General features: G+C 40.5%; 1 protein-coding gene across 2 annotated transcripts in view; it reads left to right on the forward strand.

Moving 5' to 3' along the window:
• The window catches only part of apba2b (amyloid beta (A4) precursor protein-binding, family A, member 2b), a 188,378-nt gene that overhangs the window by 25,009 nt on the left and 141,624 nt on the right, over window positions 1–21,745 (forward strand). For both annotated transcript variants that reach the window (XM_061887063.1, XM_061887065.1), the window contains exon 2: window positions 5,594–5,650. The gene's annotated coding sequence lies outside the window, so the exon portion shown is untranslated. The remainder of the gene's footprint in view (window positions 1–5,593; window positions 5,651–21,745) is intronic.

A 21,745-nucleotide genomic window follows, 5' to 3' on the forward strand; every position in this document is an offset into this window, starting at 1 on the left:
GCAGGTGAGCAGGCGAGCACAAATCAGAGACAGGTGAACACAAGAGTAACCAAGGTGACAAAACAAACAAGGAAGTGCAAACAGGAACTAATGGAGTCGTCATGAAAACTAAAACAAACGAGGGTGCACAAAAACAGGAACTAATGGAGTCCAAAATTATCAGAAAAATAACAAAACATAATCCAAACCACCCGATCGAGATTGTTGGTTTATGCCGAAAGTCCTTCGGATTGTAGAGCATGAAAACACATCTTCTAAAATTCGGGTTAGAAGTATCCTTAATGCGCATGTCTTTGATGTTAGCTTTGTAGGAGGGGGGACTACATTTGATAGTGTTGGAACTTCCGCCCGATTATAGCCTGGATAGGCACCAGCGCCCCCCGCAACCCAAAGGGAATAAGCGGTAAAAATGGATGGATGGATGGATGGATGGTATAAAGAGGTTGGCTTGCTGCTGTCTCCCACATTCAACATTGACAGACGTAGCGTTATATTCTATTAATTATGTTGCTTTAAAACGAGAGAGGCAAAAACAAAAGGTATGGTATGGAGTGTCATGTGTCGATGTAACAATAAAAGAAGGTAGCCAGTTGTTGTCTTAACGAGATGTTTTATTCGCAACATTACAGGTACTCCAAGTGGTAATTGCTAGCCTCACACAGAATATTGAAACATGAAGACAGGCCTCAACCCGCACATAATCACAACATAAAAAGCACAGAACAGCTACATTTCAAAAAGAGAGGTAAGACAAAAGTAGTGAACAGAAGGAAAATATTAGAAATTAATACTGTGATGTCGAACAAGCTGAATTGCACAAAGCCATGTTTGATAACAGTGCAAGTCACTGCTTCTTCAGCACCTGCAGTGAGCAAACTTGTCCAAAAGATGGCGCTATAGCACAAATAATAGCACACCTTTCTGTTTATCTTAGGTTCTGTGCATGTCAAAATAAAAATTTCCAATCCTAGGCGTGATGCATGAAAATGCACGTCCTAATCAGATAACTTGCAGGGTCCATGCACACACTAACGTTCTAATCTGATAGATGATCAGAGTAAATAAATGTTGTTCACGTAAACGTGGCTTCGGACTGGTATGTGTCTGAAGTTTTCTGACGTTTGTCCAGAGTCATTTGCGGCGCACAGCTAATGTGTTTGACGGCCCCCGCACATTCTAAAAATACTATTAATATGGAGAGAAAAAAAAAACTAACAGCAAAACAGGTGAAATGTAACAAGAAAAAGTTGCAATTTTAACCTTTGTAACTCAAAGCTACCTTGCAGACTGTTTTTTTTAAAGTCGTCATTCGTTAAAAAATAATAATGAATCAAAATCGATGTTTACAATAATTGACTTATTCAAGTGTCCAATTACTTCATGTCTAAAATTTCACTTTGAAATATTTTTTGGAGAACATGTTTCATATTTTGTGTGTTTGCAGAATAAAAAACAATGTTTTCTTTAACAAAAAGGGCATAAAACAAACAAACAAACAAACCAAAAAACATGAAACGTATAATTGACAGGATGGATCTGAAATTGACTTTGACACTTAAGCGTTGAAAGAAAAAAAAAATAAAAAAGAAAAATGTATGTATAAATGTATATATATATATATATATGACTTATTTATGACACTTTTATGAGTAGGCTCCTTTTGTATCCCCAAGAATTTTAGTGGGATGTTTTAAAAAAATTAACATTGTCATTGCTCACAAAAAATAAAAAATCAACGTTATGAATTATTGACCTATTTAATCATGGTTTTGATTACTTCTCATCAAATATTTTACTTTGACATTTTTTGGGTGGAAAATATTGCATATTTTGGGTTTTTACCATACAAAACGGATTTAACAAAAATTGCTTAAAACACGAAATAAAAAAATAATTAAAATGATATGTCTACAGATAGACCTGAAGTTGATCTAGAGATTTAGGCATATATATATATATATATATATGCCTAAATATATATATATATATATATATATATATATATATATATATATATGTCTATCTGTGTTGGCCCTGCGATGAGGTGGGGACTGGTCCAGGGTGTACGCCGCCTTCCACCCGATTGTAGCTGACCCCCGCGACCCCAAAAAGCAGTAGTAAATGGATGGATGGATATATACATATACATGTGTGTATATATACATACACACACACACATATATATATATATATACACACATATATACACATATATATACACACACACACACAAACACACACACACACACAAACAATATATATATATATATATATATATATATATATATATACACATATATATATATATATGCATATATATATACACATATCCCCGGGACCAAACTTGAGGAGAGCCTTAAATGTTTAAAAAAAAAAAAAATCTGTATTGTTTTGGTTTTGAAAGTATCAGAATGGCCCCCATATACTTTGATTTTTTTAGTGTGCGGCCCTCTGTTGAAAAAGTTTGAACATCCCTGGCTTACAGTAGGAATTTATGCCTCTTCCATTTGCATTTGACATTAGTTTGAAACGTCGTTTCGCTGGGAAAAAACAGACAAAATGGACAACAGCTGTGACAATACAATGATACCTCTGTGGTGATTCCTTCCTCTCTTGGTACTGTAAGTCATGCTTGTTGTTGGTATTCAGCAATGCGGTCGATTAGTGTCTGCAGTTGTTTTGAGAGCAGGAAACATTAGCATTTAGATGTGCAGAGAAACTCACCTGCTGCTTTCATTGGTAGGTTGTGCAGGGAAATTGCCATTAAGTAAATGTCCCCTTTGGGGTGACACATTGTACTATACAGTATTGTCAATAGATGCATTAAGTAAATGTTTTTCCATTGATGGTTATTGTTCAAGCATGTCAAATGAGAAGAGGGCGGAATGCACAAGTGCTTTGCAGTACCTGTCTCTCAATCTATTGTATGCACAGCAAAGCATGTTTGTTGACTAACAACATAGATTATGAGTCATTATTTGTGTGATGTCAGGCGAGCATAATACAAGACTTGCTCAGTTACTGTGTAGAATATAAGATCAAGATGCTTTTTTGGCTGTAAAAGTCAGGACAGATTTGGTTTAATTAAAATAAGCAATGATGATGTTATGTTTATTTTGTTATCTCATGTTTTCACATTACATATTGGGGCTGCACGGTGGTTTAGTGGTGAGCATATCAACCTTACTGTTAGGAGATTATGTGTTAAAAACTCATTTGGAGAATCTCTGTGTCACGTTTACATGCTCGGGGTTTTTTCTCCAGATACTCCGGGCTCAACTTTGCCAGTACACTCTAATATTAACACTGAATTTGTAACCTTATACTTTTGTGGTTTATCGTATTCAATAATTATATTTAACTTGATCACGGTTTAACAGGTGTAAACCATGTCAAATGATATAAAACCATGATTATTATTTATTGAACACATAAACCTGTACATACAACAACATTTGTAGACCTGAATAAACGTCTTGTCATGCATCATTCATTCAGTGCTTTTCATATACGTATAAGGCGCATTAAAGGAGTTATATTATTTTTTATTCTCTACTTTTAAAATACTTCCTTGCGATCTACATAACATGTAATGGTGGTTCTTTGGTCAACATTTTGCATAAATTAGGTTTTACAGACCGTTTTCAAGCTACTTTCTAACCGTCTCTTCAGCATGCGCCTTTTGGTGGGCGGTTTTGTTTATATGTCTTCTCCCCGCCAGCCATGTTGCGATTTTTAGCGCTTCCATAGCGAGACTGCTGACAGATTAAGTAAGTTTGAACCATAAACTACTTTGTATTACTGGAGAAATGTCAATAGAGAAGAACGAATGCCCCACAACAAGACGATAGAATAAAAATGAGCTTATTGAATACGTCGTGGACTACACTGGCGGATGGGCGCAAATTCTTTGGACTTATACAAATCCCAAATACACAACAACCGGTTCCAAAAGGTAAGAAAAATTGGTTTTGCATCATAGGGCGAAACTAAACGCCAGATGATGTGTCTCCTAATTTTGGGATAGGCATTTTGGGGTTCTTATACACACCATAATAATACCCATATGTTGAAGCATAGTACGTCTGACTACGGTAGCCGTAATACTTGTGAAGCTGTGCGGCTTCGTACCTTACCAAAGTCATACTAAAACATTTGGACAGATTTTTGTGCGCTGTGTGTAATGTTCTATATTGTCAAGAAAACATCAATGCTTTTCTCTTGCTTGCTAATATAATTTATTGAACAAGCGTCAACATGCAGTCCACAAGTATCTCTTGTGTGACTGCCTTCTACTGGTCACACTTATCATTACACTATGTACAACATAAAATTAATTCGAAGTCAGTAAACACAACCAGATTTAATACAAACATAAGGCGCACCAGCTTTTAAGGCACACTGTTGAATTTTGACAAAATGAAATAATTTTAAGGTTAATACAGTATATGTTTAGTTTCTCCAATTTGGCCATGTTTTGGAAAAAAGAATAGAGTTTTTAACCCCATTGAAAAACTCCATATACTGAAATTTCTAGACTTTAAGCCACTACTATTTTCCCAGGCTTTGAACCCTGCGCTTAAACAATGTTACTCCTAATTTTTGGATTTTTCCTGATCCCAAGCTTCCCATGCAGCCAATACATTAATCTCGTCACGTTCAACCAATGAAATTTCGGAACGGGTCACAGCTGGTGGTGTCTTATTGACTGCATGAAAAGATTAGTTTGACAGCATTTGTTGGATTGACCAACTTTTCAAAGCATTAGAAAAGTCACAAAGAACTCAAGGAATCTCTAAGAAAGAGCACTGTAGACTTGCATAAATTGGTCAATTGTAAAGAACTGTTGATTTCAAGCAAACAATAGCGCCTTAGTATCCATTAATTATTTAAATATGCCAGGGTCATGAAGAAAATTCAAGAGCGACGGTATGGATTCACATATAGCAGAGTCATAGAATGGGTTTAATGCATCTGCTCCTTGCTAGATATATATCCATCCATCCATCCATTTCTACTGCTTATTCCCTTTGGGGTCGCGGGGGGCGCTGGTGCCTATCTCAGCTACAATCGGGCGGAAGGCGGGTACACCCTGGACAAGTCGCCACCTCATCGCAGGGGCTAGATATATATGATTACCTTTATCTTTTATATAAAAAAATTTATCAATTAAGGTTCCAAACGGATTCACTAAGACCAAGCCCCCTTCCAGTATAATGGTAAAGGTTAAGGTGAAAGAAGACCCTGTCCCGAAATTGACTCACTAAAACGTGACAGAAATTTGCTGTTGGACATGCCAGATGCCTTCTGAAAAACCTTTTATGTTCAGACGAAACACAAATTGAGTTGTTTGGCCACAATAACAAGAAGTATCTTCTTAATTTAGTTTTTTTGATTTAGTGATCCAAAAACTCTGAGGTACGCTGAAGCATTTTCTAAAGACCTAAAAGCATGAAAGGATAAATCCTCTAATTTAGGTTTATATTTGATGACCTAAAAAAGGAACATAGGATACAAATGTATTCTTTGTTCTGTAGTGATTGTCTTTTTTTGTTTGATGCTCACCTTAATTCTCTCTGGTTGTCTGTTTTAGGTCATTGTCTGGAGTGAAAAGTACAGCAGTTCCTCCCAGCCAACCTGCAGATATACAGTACGTGAGTTCAGTACTCTCAGCTGACTGACTTTCACAGTGTTATTTTCAAGAATGTGATGTCTACTGCAGCGAGGTTGTCTAAGGTGTGATATCGAGGACCAGCGTCCTCTGCAGTGGACGTTTGTGTTTTTCTGAAATGTGTAACTCCAACAAAACAGAACAAAAAGGGAAAGGATATGATACAGTGGAACCAATTTAGGTCGACCTTGTTAATGTTGACAACACAGTTAAGTCAATACCTGCTGTGCCCTAAAGCAGTGTTTCTTAACCATTGGGCTGCGGCCCATTGTGGACCTTATGGACCACAGCTGTACTCAGTTGTAATAAACATTTTCACCACTTGTGGCAATAATGACAATGTCAAACAAGCAAAAAAAGTCTCCTTAGCGCAAAAATTATGACTAAAGTGGTGAAGATGTATTTATATCCGCTCTTAAATTTTAATGACAGTTTAAGAAACATATATTATTTATTATTCATTTAGTTTGAATTTATTTATTTTAGTTTTTATGAGTCCCTTCTTGTGTAATATATTTGATTAGTAATTATTTTGTAATCAATCTGACCAAAGTCTTGATGATAATCTTGGGGATTAACACGTTTCCATATCATTTGACAAGGTTTATCCTGTTAAACTGTAAGTAGGTTACATATAATTATTGAATATGATTCAAATCAAGAGTAAGATTACAGTTGGCCCCACATCGTGGAAAAGTTGAGTCCCGAGATCAAAAAGGTTAAAAACCGCTGCCCTAAAGTGCCTGCTTAAAGGGGCCCTAGTATGCAAAACCAACTTATTTTACCTATTGGTACCTGCTGTTGTGTATTTGGTTGAAATAGGCGGACATTGTTTCTGTACGGCTACACCAATAGAGTGCATATGAGAGCAGTAAGTTGTGGGTGCTGTGATCTGCGTGGCGGCGAAGACAAGGTTTTTTTTATTAATGCACTTGGGATGTAACAATATGAAAATTTTATATCATGGTTATTGTGATCAAAATGATAGACTTAGACTAGACTTCCTTTTTATTGTCATTCAATTTTGAACTTTACAGTACAAATAAGAACAACATTTTGTCGCATTAGCTCTTGGTAGGGCAGGATAAACAAAGAAATAAGGTGCAGATATATAAATAAATAGATTACTGTACAGATACATATATTGCACTTTTGCATATGCATCCAGGTTTATGGATGTATGTTATATTGTCTTTTTTTCAATGGGTTCCAATGTACTATGTGAGGTAGTCCAGAAATGGTACTGGAATCACAGTCAAAATTCTGTAGTCCCCTCCCACTCTCAATGACTGAGGTTGCCAGATAGATAGATAGATAGATAGATAGATAGATAGTACTTTATTGATTCCTTCAGGAGAGTTCCTTCAGGACAATTAAAATTCCAGCAGCAGTGTACAGAGTTGAGATCAATTTAAATAAAAGTAAAAAGTAAATAATGGGGGTTTAAATGGAAACAAAAAAGAGAAATATTACAATGAGAATAAAAACTAAAAAGCAACAATGGGAATAAAAATATAACAGTAAAATAAGAATATAACACGACAAAGTAGGCAGTAGTGACCATGTTATGAAAACGTATTGCACTGTTTTAATGTTTTGCATCCCCTGTCATCCTAGTACCCCTCGCCTCCCGCCCCAGCGAGGAGTTGTACAGTCTAATGGCGTGTGGGACAAATGAGTTTTTGAGTCTATTAGTCCTGCACTTGGGATGAAGCAGTCTAGAACTGAACAGGCTCCTCTGGCTGCTGATAACGCTATGCAGAGGGTGACTGGCATCATCCAGGATGCTCACTAGTTTGTCAACAGTCCTCTTCTCTGCCACCGTCACCAGTGAGTCCAGTTTCATTCCGATTGTAGAACCGGCCCGCCTGATCAGTTTCTCAAGTCTGGAGCTGTCTTTCTTAGATGTACTGCCCCCCTAGCACACTACCATGTAGAACAGAACACTGGCAACCACAGACTGGTAGTACATCCACAGGAGTTTTTTGCAGATGTTGAAGGAGTGCAGTCTCCTGAGGAAGTACAGCCTGCTCTGTCCTTTCTTGTACTGGTGGTCCGTGTTAACAGTCCAGTCCAGCTTATTGTCCACCCAAACCCCGAGGTACTTGAATGAGTCCACGGTCTGTACCTCAACTCCCTCGATCACAATAGGTTGTGACCGTGGACTCGACCTCCCAAAGTCAATGACCAGCTCCTTGGTCTTTGATGGATTGAGCTGCAAGAGGTTCGTGTGGCACCAGACAACAAAGTCCCTCACCAGATTCCGAAACTCCTCCTCTCTGCTGTCCCTGATGCACCCGACGATGGCTGTGTCATCCGCGTACTTCTGGATGTGACACATCTCTGAGTTGTAGCAGAAGTCAGCGGTGTACAGGGTAAAGAGAAGAGAAGATACGCAGCTGAATCAAAATCCTTCTCAAAGGAACTACAAATGGTAATAGACGAGTCCTACGCTGTAGGTTTCTCTTGTTTGTGCTTCTTGCAAGATAGTTTACTATATTATTATGCTGTTATAGTCCGGACAGATTGTTGGCATTACCCTGCTAAAATGTATAGTTTGACCGCACGGACCACCATCGAAATAATTATATGTATAATAATATATTATATATCGTAAAGGCCTACTTTGATGACAAGCCAAGGCCAACAGTAATACAACCGCCACGTTTTGCTCAGCATATCTCCATTTTGCATCCAACCTGACACTAGGGGTGTAACGGTACACAAAAATTTCGGTTTGGTATGTACCTCGGTTTGGAGGTCACGGTTTGGTTCATTTTCGGTACAGTAAAAAAACAACAAAATATAAATGTTTTATTTATTTACCAAATTTGTAAACAATGGCATAACATACATATACACACAGAGTCCATTGCCAAGGTTAATGTGTTTAACATATATAAAATAGAAAACTAAATAAGATAAAGCTCAGAATGGTTTCTTAACAAAACCTTCCTAAATATAAAGTGCTTTTTTTGATTGATTGATTGAGGCTTTTATAAGTTGATTGCACAGTACAGTACATATTCCGTACAATTTACCACTAAATTGTAACACCGCAATAAGTTTTTTTAACTTGTTTAAGTCGGGGTCCACGTCGGGGTCCCCCCCCAGCCTGGCTAACTTGGCAGTAAGAGGATATATGTGCTTATTGTTTTTCCACGATAGAAGTGGGTCAAAATCTAGTTTTTAATGCAATACAGCAACCCCCCGCGACCCCGAACGGGACAAGCGGTAGAAAATGGATGGATGGATGGCTTTAAATCTGCTGCTATAAAAACATTTGTTATTGCTTCAGCCCTGCTTGACTCGCCGAGGAGAGGCTGCTTGAATGCGGTGGTGACACTTCAAAGGGGTAAGCATGTTTGACATGTTGGCAGAAGCGTACCCCACTGCTGCTGAACAACGTCGGCAAACCTCCGTCCTCCATTATTGTATCGCACCGCGCAGCCAAAGTGTTCCTAAACGGGAGATATTAACAAGGCAGGAGAGTCTTCCAGCTCTGGCTTTTGCATGTTGTGCTAGCCTGCCGTGTGCTGTGCCTCGCTCTGCATTGTTTACACAACCTGCGGTGCGCTACCTAATATGTCCGTGTGGAAACTTGTTCGGTACACCTCCGAACCGAACCGAAACCCCCGTACTGAAACGGTTCAATACAAATACACGTACCGTTACACCCCTACCTGACACACTGCATTCTCGTCCATGTACGCACATCACCATCTTTCAGTGCAGAGTGCAATTCTATGAGCCAACCCACGTTACGCATAAACCACGTTACGCATAAATCATAAAGCTTAGTCCCATGTCAATACACAAATTAGAACATCATTACATGTAATGCAATATATTGTCCCAAGCAAATACCAGCCCATATGTGTCTGATGCACATACAGTACCAGAAACTGCAATTAGCCGTGCTAATGTTGGAATGCATTTCCTCAGCGTATCAGCATATTGAGAACGAAATAGGCACTGACACTAGGTTTTGCCCTTTCAGTTGGGTGACACACCGACATACAGGCTAACGGGCATATTTTTTTTCCCCTGTTAACCTTTATGTTAATGTTTCATTGACCGGGCTAGGATGCTAAGCTACACTAGTGTGATAGTGCTTCGCCCCTAAGCATTCGTTGCACGAACATACTATCTTTGTTAGACAAGGTCAGAGACTGTATCGGACAATATAGTTTACATACGAAATGTCTATTTCCATGCATTACAGGTAATAAGAAAAAGTAAATGCCTTACTTATCTATCAAGGAGGAAATGAGCAAGTTTGGCGTCAGATGATAAAATCTTCTCCGCCTTCAATAGTCTCCATCTTTCAAAGGCATCCCCGATACAAATCCTCGTTTTGTTCCTGGCTCTGTAATGAATAAGTTGAGAATCGTAACGACGCCTCTTAGATATACTAAGGTCTGACATGTTTGGTAACTTTACCAGTGGCAGTAGCTCGACGAAGGTGGCGGTGCGTAACTGGCAACTTGGATGTGACACACTCACAGACATTCTAATTGGTCAAACAGTGGAAGGCAGGGCATTGAAATTAAAACAATAACTATTATTTGGGGCTGTAAATCTAATTTTGAAATGAGCATATCCCGGCTGAACTACTGTTATGTTATAAAGGTAATCGAAACGAACATTATTTATTAATGTATTTTGACATAACAGGGCCATTTAACGATGGCTTGACATGACATTATAACATTTGGCACCTTTAATTATATACAGTATGCCTGAATAAACAAGGGTCATTATTTATTTGCAAATTATGTGAAAGAAAATTGTTAAGACTTTATGCATTATCATAGCCTATTGTGGCTCTTACGTCTGAGAGAAAGCTAGCTGTCAGCCTTTTTGTTGCTCCTTAAATTGAGTCCTGAGATCCTGAGGCAATAGAGGTGAGATAGGCAGTCTTTATTGCAAACCTTTTCAGTCGTACAAAGCTTGTGGTAAACTAAAGTAGCGGTGCAGCAAAAGGACAACAAAGAAAGCACAGAGTAAAAACAGTCCAAACTAAAATGTAAAGGTAAAAGCGGATAAACAGTCAAAATTAGCTCGGCGGAGTTACGGTTTGTGCAGGCAGACAAAAAAGCAGAGAAAATGGCCAGAGTTGGAGAAGCAAACATACAAATGGGATACAGGCTAACAAAGGGCAGCATATCGTGAAGTATTCCAGGAGAATCAATAACCCGATGCAGGCCAGTAGGAACTGGGGAGGCTAAATTGACAAAGACTGATGAGGGGCAGCTGCAACATGCTAAATTACTCCTCCCACCACAGGAAGGCTTGTATCTCGGTAACACAAAATGGATGTAATAAACAAAATCAGAGGGACTAACAAGACCAAAGTAAAATAACCGAAGTTAAAATCGACAGTAACACAGTGAGGCACTAGCATTTGCATCTGTATACAATTTCCCTTATTTACTTAGGTACTAAATATATATGCTATACAAAGTTAATCCTATTGTTATTGGGTAGATTAGAAAACAAGGGTGGGTAGATGAAGTCAGGAAATAAAATTTCAGTATGTAGATTAGAGCGTGTGGAAAGAAACATTTTGGGTCAGACTCTGGATTGACAAGAAGTACATCCAGGGATGAGGCAAAACAACAGTACAGCTATCCAGAAGCACTAGGGAGCGTCTCAACACTTCCTGCGCTCATCTTTTATTAATTCACAGGAACATTCTTCCTTCTTCTGGGGGAGAAATTAATACAGCTCTCTATCATCCTGACAATACATAGCAGCCTTTGTTATTTTTTTTAACCATCTATCATCAACCGGCTTCTTTTGTCCAAGAAAAAGAAAGTGATGTATAATCGTGTTTTATTTGATCATTCATTAGAATACTTCACAATTCTGTCTTGCTTGTCTTGTTTAATTTTTTTTAGACCAGTGGTTCTAAACCTTTTAGCAGAGGGGTTGGCAAACCAAAAGGTTGAAAGAGCCATAAAAATAAAATCCGTCTGGAGCCGCCAAAAATTGAAAGCCTTATATAAGTGTTATAATGAAGTCAACACATGATGTAAGTATCTATATTAGCTTTATTTCCCTACTATCAAAAGAAATGCACTACAATCTGATTGACTATTGGCATTAACCACCCATAGTAAGGAAATTTTGATCTGAATGTATGTGATTGGATCAGAATATTTTGATTGGCGTGTTTGCATGACACATTTATATTCCGGTTGGGCTTTTATTCTAATTGATTGTGTCCATGTGCACAGAGCTACTGACTGCTGCAGTTCACTATTAATTATGCTGCTATGCAGAATCGCAGGCGGGCACAGAATGTATTTGTGACTGAACTACTTTATAGATTTTTATATCTGAATATTTTTTAATTAGATATTTTGTTTGTTTTCTCTGATTCAACTCCTCAGATATAGTATGTACTAAAAAACCCTGCAGACACTTTTTGTTCAAATAATTTTTGTGTTTGTGGATAAAAAACATTTTGCTCCTGAAATAATCATTAAACATTTATTATTTGTTGGTACACATTATTTTACAGTACTTTCATTAAATATAAGATATACAGTGTTAAGAGTTTTTGAAAAAGTCCACAATCTGGGTCGCCACTTGCTGTTTGCCAAACCACTGGTGAAGAGTACTAATGTATACAAGTAATCAAAGAATACAAATATCAATTTATCATTTGAAATGGTTGTTTAGTAAAGTTACTTAACTTGAAAGAAGTCTTAAAGTATTCAGTACACCATCGATACTTTGTTTACTGCAGAATGAAGTTTGTGTTGACAAGCAAAAAAGCAAAAGCATTTTGAGAGGAAAAACAGTTGTTCTCCTTACCCCCAAAACGTTTCAAAAAAAGAAGCCAAACCATCGCCCTAAAACCGAGGTATGGACCACAGCGTGGCTTATTTGTACCTTTGCAACTCGAGTAAACACAACCTTAGATATGAACAAAATGACAATTGTCTACTTTGAGATTGTCAGTCAAACACGGTGGAATTGTATGTTACTACATACTGCAGTCGTAAATAATACTGCACGCGACAATTAATAAAAACATTTAAATTGTGATATTACGTGCAGAAGGCGGCGTACACCCTGGACAAGTCGCCAATGTTTAGTTTTTTTAATTACTGTATTTTTTGGACTATAATTTGCAGTTTTTTTCATAATTTGGCCGGGGGTGCGACTTGTACTCAGGAGCGACTTATGTGTGAAATTATTAACAGGTTACCGTAAAATAACAAATAATAATATTTAGCTCATTCACGTAAGAGACTAGACGTATAAGATTTCACGGGATTTAGCAATTAAGAGTGACAGATTGTTTGGTAAACGTACAGCATGTTCTATAAGTTATAGTTATTTGAATCACTCTTACCATAATATGTTACGTTAACATACCAGGCACCTTCTCAGTTGATTATTTATGCATCATATAACGTACACTTATTCAGCCTGTTGTTCACTATTCTTTATTTATTTTAAATTGCCTTTATAATGTCTATTCTCCTCCCCAAGTGGAGGAGTTCAAGTACCTAGGAGTCTTGTTCACGAGTGGGGGAAGAGTGGATCGTGAGATCGACAGGCGGATCGATGCGGTGTCTTCAGTAATGCGGACGTTGTACCGATCCGTTGTGGTGAAGAAGGAGCTGAGCCGGAAGGCAAAGCTCTCAATTTACCGGTCGATCTCCATTCCCATCCTCACCTATGGTCATGAGCTTTGGGTCATGACTGAAAGGATAAGATCACGGGTACAAGCGGCCGAAATGAGTTTCCTCTGCCGTGTGGCGGGGCTCTCCCTTAGAGATAGGGTGAGAAGCTCTGCCATCCGGGAGGAACTCAAAGTAAAGCTAAAGCTCCTCCACATCGAGAGGAGCCAGATGAGGTGGTTCAGGCATCGGGTCAGGATGCCACCCGAATGCCTCCCGAGGGAGGTGTTTAGGGCACGTCCAACCGGTAGGAGGCCACGGGGAAGACCCAGGACACGTTGGGAAGACTATGTCTCCCGGCTGGCCTGGGAACGCCTCGGGATCTCCCGGGAAGAGCGAGACTGGGGAGAGTGGCTGGGGAGAGGGAAGTCTGGGCTTCCCTGCTAAGGCTCCTGCCCCAGCGACCCGACCTCGGATAGGCGGAAGAAGATGGATGGGTGGATGTCTATTCTTGGTGTTGGGTTTTATCAAATAAATTTCCACCCAAAATGCAACTTATACTCCAGTGCGACTTATGTATGTTTTTTTCCTTCTTTATTATGCATTTTCAGCAGGTGCGATTTATACTCCGGAGCGATTTATACGGTATTCAAAATTGGATGATATGGAAAAATGGATCATGATAATTTTTTGGCCATATCGCCCAGCCCTACTTTCAACCTATTCATCTTATACGTTTGTATGTATCCTCTGTACTTAAAAACACATCTCCATTTACAATTTTTCACACTGGCCTGGCAACACCCAGAAATAGTTTTGCCATGGGGAGGATCCATACCGTCAGAGGCTGTTTTAGACAAACTAATGTGGTTATTAATGTGCTTTACTCCACTTCAATTGTTCATTATTGCCATTATGGATTCTCTCTGGTCTAAGATCCTTAATTTATTTGGGGTTTTATGCAATTTAACAACCAAATAGTGCACACCAAGCTGAGCCGTTACTACAAGAGATGAATTATGCAAAGGTCCATGGCGTGGATTTAGAGCAGAGAGACAGGGATGTGATGTAAGGGGATTCCAATGACAGATGCAATAATCCAGATTTCTGTCATCATGGGATTGGTGCTGTTGTTGGCTCAGTTTGGTGTGACAGACCTCATGAGGCCTTTCATACCCTTATCCTCTGTCCTTTCTATCCGTCACGACCTCTAGCTCCATCCTTGGGGATTTTAAAATCAGTACTCAGCACACCATGATGGCTTCGTATCTGCCAGCTCACATCTTTGTCATTGATTTCATTATTTTCACATCTGACCTTTGACAAAACAAATAAGGCACAACATGTTTCTCGGTGGGCAATTTATTGGTAATTTACTGATGGAAGATGCGACACGTTACTGAAAAATATATGTCTACTTTTGGAACAAAAACTAACTTGATATGTACACTGCAAACAATTTGGGACTGTTTTATGTACATTTAAAGTAGGGATGGAACTAAGGATGAGTACCTTTCACATTTGAACCGATAAGGTACTGAGAATTGGTACCTGGGAATCGATACTAGTACTCAGCTGTACCAATGTTAGGTACAGTACTTTTCTGTGTGTTCATGTGTTATGTGTAAAATCTCCTTCTTTTAATTTAACACTTACCACTGAACTGATAATGATAACTGTAATTTCATGTTGTTATAATGAAGTCCAATTAGAAAGTGTTATGTAGTAGACTTTGCATGCAGTTAGATGGCAATAGTGTAAAGGCAACGTTGTGTTACCCAGTCAGGAAATAGTATTTTCCGTTAAGCCAGTCTAATCTTTTGCTGAGCCTACAAAGTGTTTATACTATAAGTATTGTACACACCTGCTGTGTGTTTTTAAAGTGAACTTTACTTGTAGTTTTCATTTCCAAATTTGAAGGAAATTGCCATGTAACATTTCTAATGCTAGTCAGTAGCTCGTAGCTATTGAACTACATAACGAAGAGGGCTGCCGTTTAAGGGGCCGGACATCAAAATGATGACGATTCATCAAAAAGGGCCTACTGAGGTTATATTTTTTGAGACTGCGTTTACTTACATTGGCTTTCACACTGCACTGTCAAAAAATAATTGCTCTGCCCTCGCTAATCATTTCCAGTGTGTACAACTAGTTAAAAGCATGAGAACACCGAAGCTCCAGTTTTTGTTGAGGATTGCTGTTCCTTCTTTTGAGTAATTTTCCTTCCTTAGTTTTATTTCTTCACACTTCTTCCTTCGTTTAGTTTTGTAAGGCATTGCTGTGTTGGGTTGGAGTGGTTGGGGGACTGTGATTGGTGTCTGCGCGCCTGTGGGGTTGTGGGTGATGGCTGGCGTTCGGTTGCCGGCTGGTTTGAATGCTGACGTGCGGACGGGATGCATTGGCTTCTTCCCCCATTGGGGGGCTCCGTCCCCTGGCCGGGACTCGTATGGGCACGTTGCTGTGTGGATGGCCGGGATGCAGTGTTTGCATTGGGCATGGGGGCTGTGCGGTTTTTCTGCATTCGGTTGCCGGTATGGGCTCTGGAGGGCCGGGTTGGGGTGGGCGGGTGCTGGCTTTGTTTGGCAGGGGGTGGACTCTCATGGCGTCTTCTTAAAGAGGTCTGGTGTAGGTCTCGGGCCGTGGGGGAGGGCGGTGGCCTCCTGGCCGTAGTTCCTGGTTGTCGCCTGCATGGACTGGGGGAGGGGGGGGGGGGGTATGTCCGGGCCCTCTACTCCTCCTACTTATAGCACACACACTCACACATATATAAGATTTGGGGGATTGTCCTGAAGGGAGGCATAGTAGGGGGGATAAGGACGCCTCCTATGCGACTCCAGTCCTCCTGGCTTGTCCCCTGCTCGTCCATCAATCTTAGCTGCATTATAGACACTTAGGATTTGGGGGGCTCGGCTTGGTTGGGACCCACCATGACCTTGATGTCCCCCAATTTTAATCGCATTATTAGTTTCCACAAACATACACATTTCACTCACGCTATTGTACACACACCAACAGGGACTGGAGGTCGGCTGTAACGGCTGGCCTCCTAATTTTAACTACACAGTAGACACTCTTGGGGCCCTGTACACATGCATGAGTGGGTTGGGGTTTAGGAGTACGGCGCACCCCTCATTGCCTCCTCGGCCAGCGCGGGTTGCGGGGACTGCGGTCTGGTGGCCTGCCACTCCCGGGCAAGACCTCGCTGAAGGTGTTATTATTATGTATGTATATGTGTATATATGTTTATGTATGTATGTGCATGTATATGTATGTATGTGTGTGTGTGTGTGTATATATATATATATATATATATATATATATTTGTTTTGTATTTATTTTTATTTGAAAGAAAAAATAATGGTACAATATATTATTTATTTGTGTGGGGCGTCGTGCGGGTCTTGCTTCCTGTTGGGTGGGCTCCGTGCCCATGTGACCCGTCCTTGCGCTGTGGAGTCTGTGTTGGTGACTTGATGCGGTGGCGGCGCGGCCCCTTTGTCTGGTCTGGATGCTGTATCTCGGTTGTTTGGGCGGTGGTGTGTTTGTGCGGGTTTGGGTTGGGGTGGTGGGGTCTATTGGGGGTGGGGGGCGGGGGGGGGGGGGGGGTGATATCTGTTGTTTGCGTGTTGGCGTTTGGGCTGACTGGCGGGCTGGCGTGTGCTGGTCTCCATGATCCTGTTGGCGTGTGGTTGCCGGTCGCAGTTTATTTCTTTCTTTCTTTATTTATTTATTTATTTATTTTTTCCCCCCCGATCACTTTGATTTGATGGGGTGGTGCTGGCTGTCTGGGGCTATTGCAGCTGCTGTTTCTGATGCCGTTTGTTTGTGGTTAGGGCGCCCGTGGCGGCTGGGTCCGGTGCAGGGGGTGGCTGATGTTGTGACTGGTGGTAGCGGGCACTCGTGGTGGTTGTCGGGGCTGACGGACCTGCTGGCTTCATACTTGTTTATTGTCGTGTTGGTTGGATTGTCGGGTGTGGGCCTGGGGTGCCCTTGTGCCCTGTCGCACCGCCCTTGCGCGCCCGGTTTCGCACCGTTGTCTGGGACTTGTAGGGGATTGTCCCTGGGTGGCGTGGGTACACGGACGGACCTGTGGGGCTTGGGGGTTCGGGTAGTTCTCAGTGGACAGTGGATGCCTGGACTTCATTGCTGTCCCTCCGACATGTGTATGGATTTGTTGTCGTATAGATATTTGTGCGTGCGTGCGTGTGCGTGTGTATGTGTGTATGGATGGATGCAAATGTGTGTATGAACGTATATTGGTGTGCATGTGTGGTTACAAGTATGTGTGTGTTCATAGATGTGTATATGTAGGTGCGTATGTGCATGTGTGGGTATGTATGCATATGTATGTATGTGTATGCGTGTATATGTATGTATATATTTATGTATGTTAATATTTATGTGCGTATGTATGTATACATGTGTATGTACAGTATATGTATATGTGTGTATCTGTATGTATATGTATGTATGTATATGAATGTGTATGTGTGTCTGTATGTATGTATGTGTATATGTATGTATATATATGTATATATGTGTATGTATATTTCTGGGGATACGCTCTGGGCATGCTGGTCAATCGGGTCGGCGCTTCAGGCTACTGCATTCGGGTTGCATGTCTGGGGCACCTAGGTCCCGCCGTCCATCCCTTCCGGGTGTCCTTCTTGGTTGGGGCCGGCTGGGTCTAGTCCCCTCATCCATTTTGGTAGCTTGGTGCTGCAGGGTATTCCGAGTTGCTGCGAGTCGGCCAGCTGCTGGGGTAGTGATGTTGTGTGTCAGCCTGTTTGTGATCTTATTAAAAAAAAAAATGTGTGTATATATGTATGCGGAGGTATGTGTGTATATGTATGTATGTATATATGTGTATGTGTGCATGTATGTATATATATCTGTGTTTGTATGTGTGTATGTATATATATCTGTGTATGTATGTGTGTATGTATGTGTACGTGTGTATGTATGTGTATGTATACATATATGTATGTAGGTGTGTATGTGTATTTATGTATATGTATGTATGTGTGTATATACATATATATATATATATATATATAAAATGTATTTATTTGTTTGTTTGTTTTGTTTTATTGTTATTTTTTTTTCCTTTTCTCCCCCTCCCTCAGGGGTGGACTTCGGCAGGGCAGTTGCTGGTTGTTTCCATTTCCATCGTTGGGGTCCCTGCGGGTGGGGTGGGTAGTCCCCGCGGCCCTGCGCTGGGTGGTCCTGTGGCGGCCGGCTCGGGTGGGGTGGCCTGGTGTGGGCCGCGCCGTGCTCCCCGGGGGTGGGGGTGGGGTCGGGGGGGCCCGGGTGCTGGTGGGGCGGGGGCGGGGGAGGTCTCCCCGTCCGGCTGCGGGGAGTCTCTGGGTTACCCCGGGTGGGGCGTCCCGTCTTTCTGCCCGTGTGGGGGGTTCTCTCTCGCTGGCTTGGGGTCTGGCCGTCCGCTGCTTCTCTCGTGCCCTGTCCTCTGCCGGGCGCGTCTGTCTGCAGCCTGCTGCCGGCTCTTTAGGGCGGCGCGGTTGGGCGGGATCTGGGGTTCCCGCTGCTGGCCGGCCTGGCTGCGTGGGGCGGGTGGTCCCTGGTTCCCTGGGCGCCACACCTGCTGTTTGGGTTGGGCTCTCTGGGCGGCTGGGTCCGTACTCTGGCTCCCACGCACACTGGGGGTCAAATATATTGTACATACAAACACACATATACTCACACACACACACACACACACACACACACACACACACACACACACACACACCGTTATTCATACATTGGTATCTACGCTCCCACATACATACACAAATACTTTACATACCTACATACTCCAAGTCCGTCCATCCACGCGCACATTCACGGTACAAACATACATATACTGTACATATACATTCACTGTACAAACAAACATACATATACTGTACATATACATTTACTGTACAAACATTCATATACACATTTTGTACATATACAAGTACATATACATACATACACTCATGCACATAATCATGTTTCATCACACATATCAACGTTGTTGCCCTAGGGTAAACTGGGTAACACAAGGCATATTGACAGAGCTTAAACCATTGTTACTATAACAATCTACAAGATTAATATAGGTTGCCTCTCTCTCTTCACTTTCATCTTTCGGTATTGCTTCTTTTCTTGTTTTTCATTTATTTTTATTTTTTTTATTATCTTCCTAACTATCATTATGTATACGTATTGTTGCATTTGAACAACTTTATTGTTGATAATAGAAGTAAACTATTGGTTTTGTTCATGATCAATAGCGCTTTTTCTATTGGTATTTGTATTGCTCCAGTTTTAGTGTAGAAATGCGAATTTTCATTACAATATTTATTTCACTAACTGCTTCTTTGTTATCACTTTTACGATCATATTTGTACATATTGTATGTGCTGGTGATGTTCTATTGTTGTTGTTGTTGTTATTGTTGTATTTGCTGTTGTCGTTTTTGTCTCTCTGTCTAATCCCCCTCTTATCCCCACAATTTCCCCCTCTGTCTTCCTTTTTTCTCTTTCTATCCCCTCCTGCTCCGGCCCAGCTGCACCAAATGATAATATATATACATTTGATAAAGTCAAATTCAAATAAGGCAACGGAAGAAGTATCCTACACTTCTCTTATGTAAAGTAAATCTAAACAGCCGATATGGGCATCTACATCAACTATATGATTTGCCTGATAAGCTGGACAGGACAAAAAAAAAAAAAAAAAAAAAAGTTTTGTAAGACTGAAAATAGAAACAAAAAATAAACACAACATAAGTATAACATACATTGTGTATCTTAAATAAATTATTTCCATTGTGTATTTTACATGAATAAAATAGAAGGTTTAGTGTTAATACATTTAAATAATAAACTACAAATGTTTACACGACATTCACACATCAAACATTGCACACACTGTATGTGGCTTGTCACAATTAAACCTAAGGTGTAGTGTTGTTGCCCTCTACTGGTCAAATTTTGTGCTACATGTAGTAAATGAGCTCTGATCGCCCAGAGTTATTCTTACACAAAAAAAAACACAGCTATGAATACAAAAAACAACACAAAATCAGGTAATTCAATACTAAACAAAGTAAATATCTTTATGCACGTTATCGACTTACAAATGTTTGACCAAGTTTTATGATGAAGCCTACGCGCTGGAATTTTTACCATTGTTGTTGCCTGTCTGGATAAATGTGTCCGTCGCTTAAAAGATCCGTGAGAAAACAATGACTCTAGCACTTTCTCGAGGCAGAACATTCAATCTTTGGCGTTCAATCTTTAAAAGTGTGATTTTTGCAATTTATTTCGATTTTTTTTCCAGGGTTGAATGAGTAGTCTTCTACTCACTCCACTGCTGCTTCCCCTTGACACATATGCCTTGCTAGCGGGAGTACTGCATACACAAGCAACCCAAGTTTTAATGGTTTCATCAAGCCTATTTGGGCAATGTTCGGCGGGCCAAATGGAAAGCTTTGGCGGGCCGTATGTGGCCCTCGGGGTGCCAATTTATTAGGCCTGCAGTAGCGTGTATATGGGGCAGCCAATATAAATTAGCATTAAAGGCTTACTGAAATGAGATTTTTCTTATTTAAACGGGGATAGCGGGTCCATTACAGTATATGTGTCGTACTTGATCATTTCGCGATATTGCCATATTTTTACTGAAAGGATTTAGTAGAGAACATCGACGATAAAGTTTGCAACTTTTAGTCGCTAATAAAAAAGCCTTGCCTTTACCGGAAGTAGCAGACGATGACGTCACCGGTGTGAAGGCTCCTCGTGTCCTCACATATTTTATAATGTGAGCCTCCAGCAGCAAGATCTATTCGGACCGAGAAAGCGACAATTTCCCCATTAATTTGAGCGAGGATGAAAGATTTGTGGATGAGGAAATTTAGAGTGAAGGACTAGAAAAAAAAATTAAAAATAATGTTTAAAAAAAAAGGCGATTGCATTGGGAGCGATTCAGATGTTTTTAGACACGTTTACTAGGATAAATCTGGGAAATCCCTTATCTTTCTATTGTGTTGCTAGTGTTTTAGTGAGTTAAATAGTACCTGGTAGTCGGAGGGGTGTGTCCACAGGTGTGTTGACGCCAGTCTCTGAGAGAAGTAACAAAGCTGCAGCAGGACAGAAGCTCCGCTGATCTCCGGTAAGAGGCGACTTTTTACAACAATTTTCTCACCAAAACCTGCCGGTTGACAAGTGGTCGGGAATCATGTTTGCTTGACCGCTCTGATCCATAGTAAAGATTCACCTCCGGGAATTTTAAACAAGGAAACATCGTGTGTCTGTGTGGCTAAAGGCTAAAGTTTCCTACCTCCATCTTTCTATTTTGACTTCTCCATTATTAATTGAACAAATTGCAAAAGATTCAGCAACACAGATGTCCAAAATACTGTGTAATTATGCGATGAAAAGAGACG

This window comes from Nerophis ophidion, linkage group LG25, assembly GCF_033978795.1.
Source record: "Nerophis ophidion isolate RoL-2023_Sa linkage group LG25, RoL_Noph_v1.0, whole genome shotgun sequence".
Taxonomy (NCBI): Eukaryota; Metazoa; Chordata; class Actinopteri; order Syngnathiformes; family Syngnathidae; genus Nerophis; species Nerophis ophidion.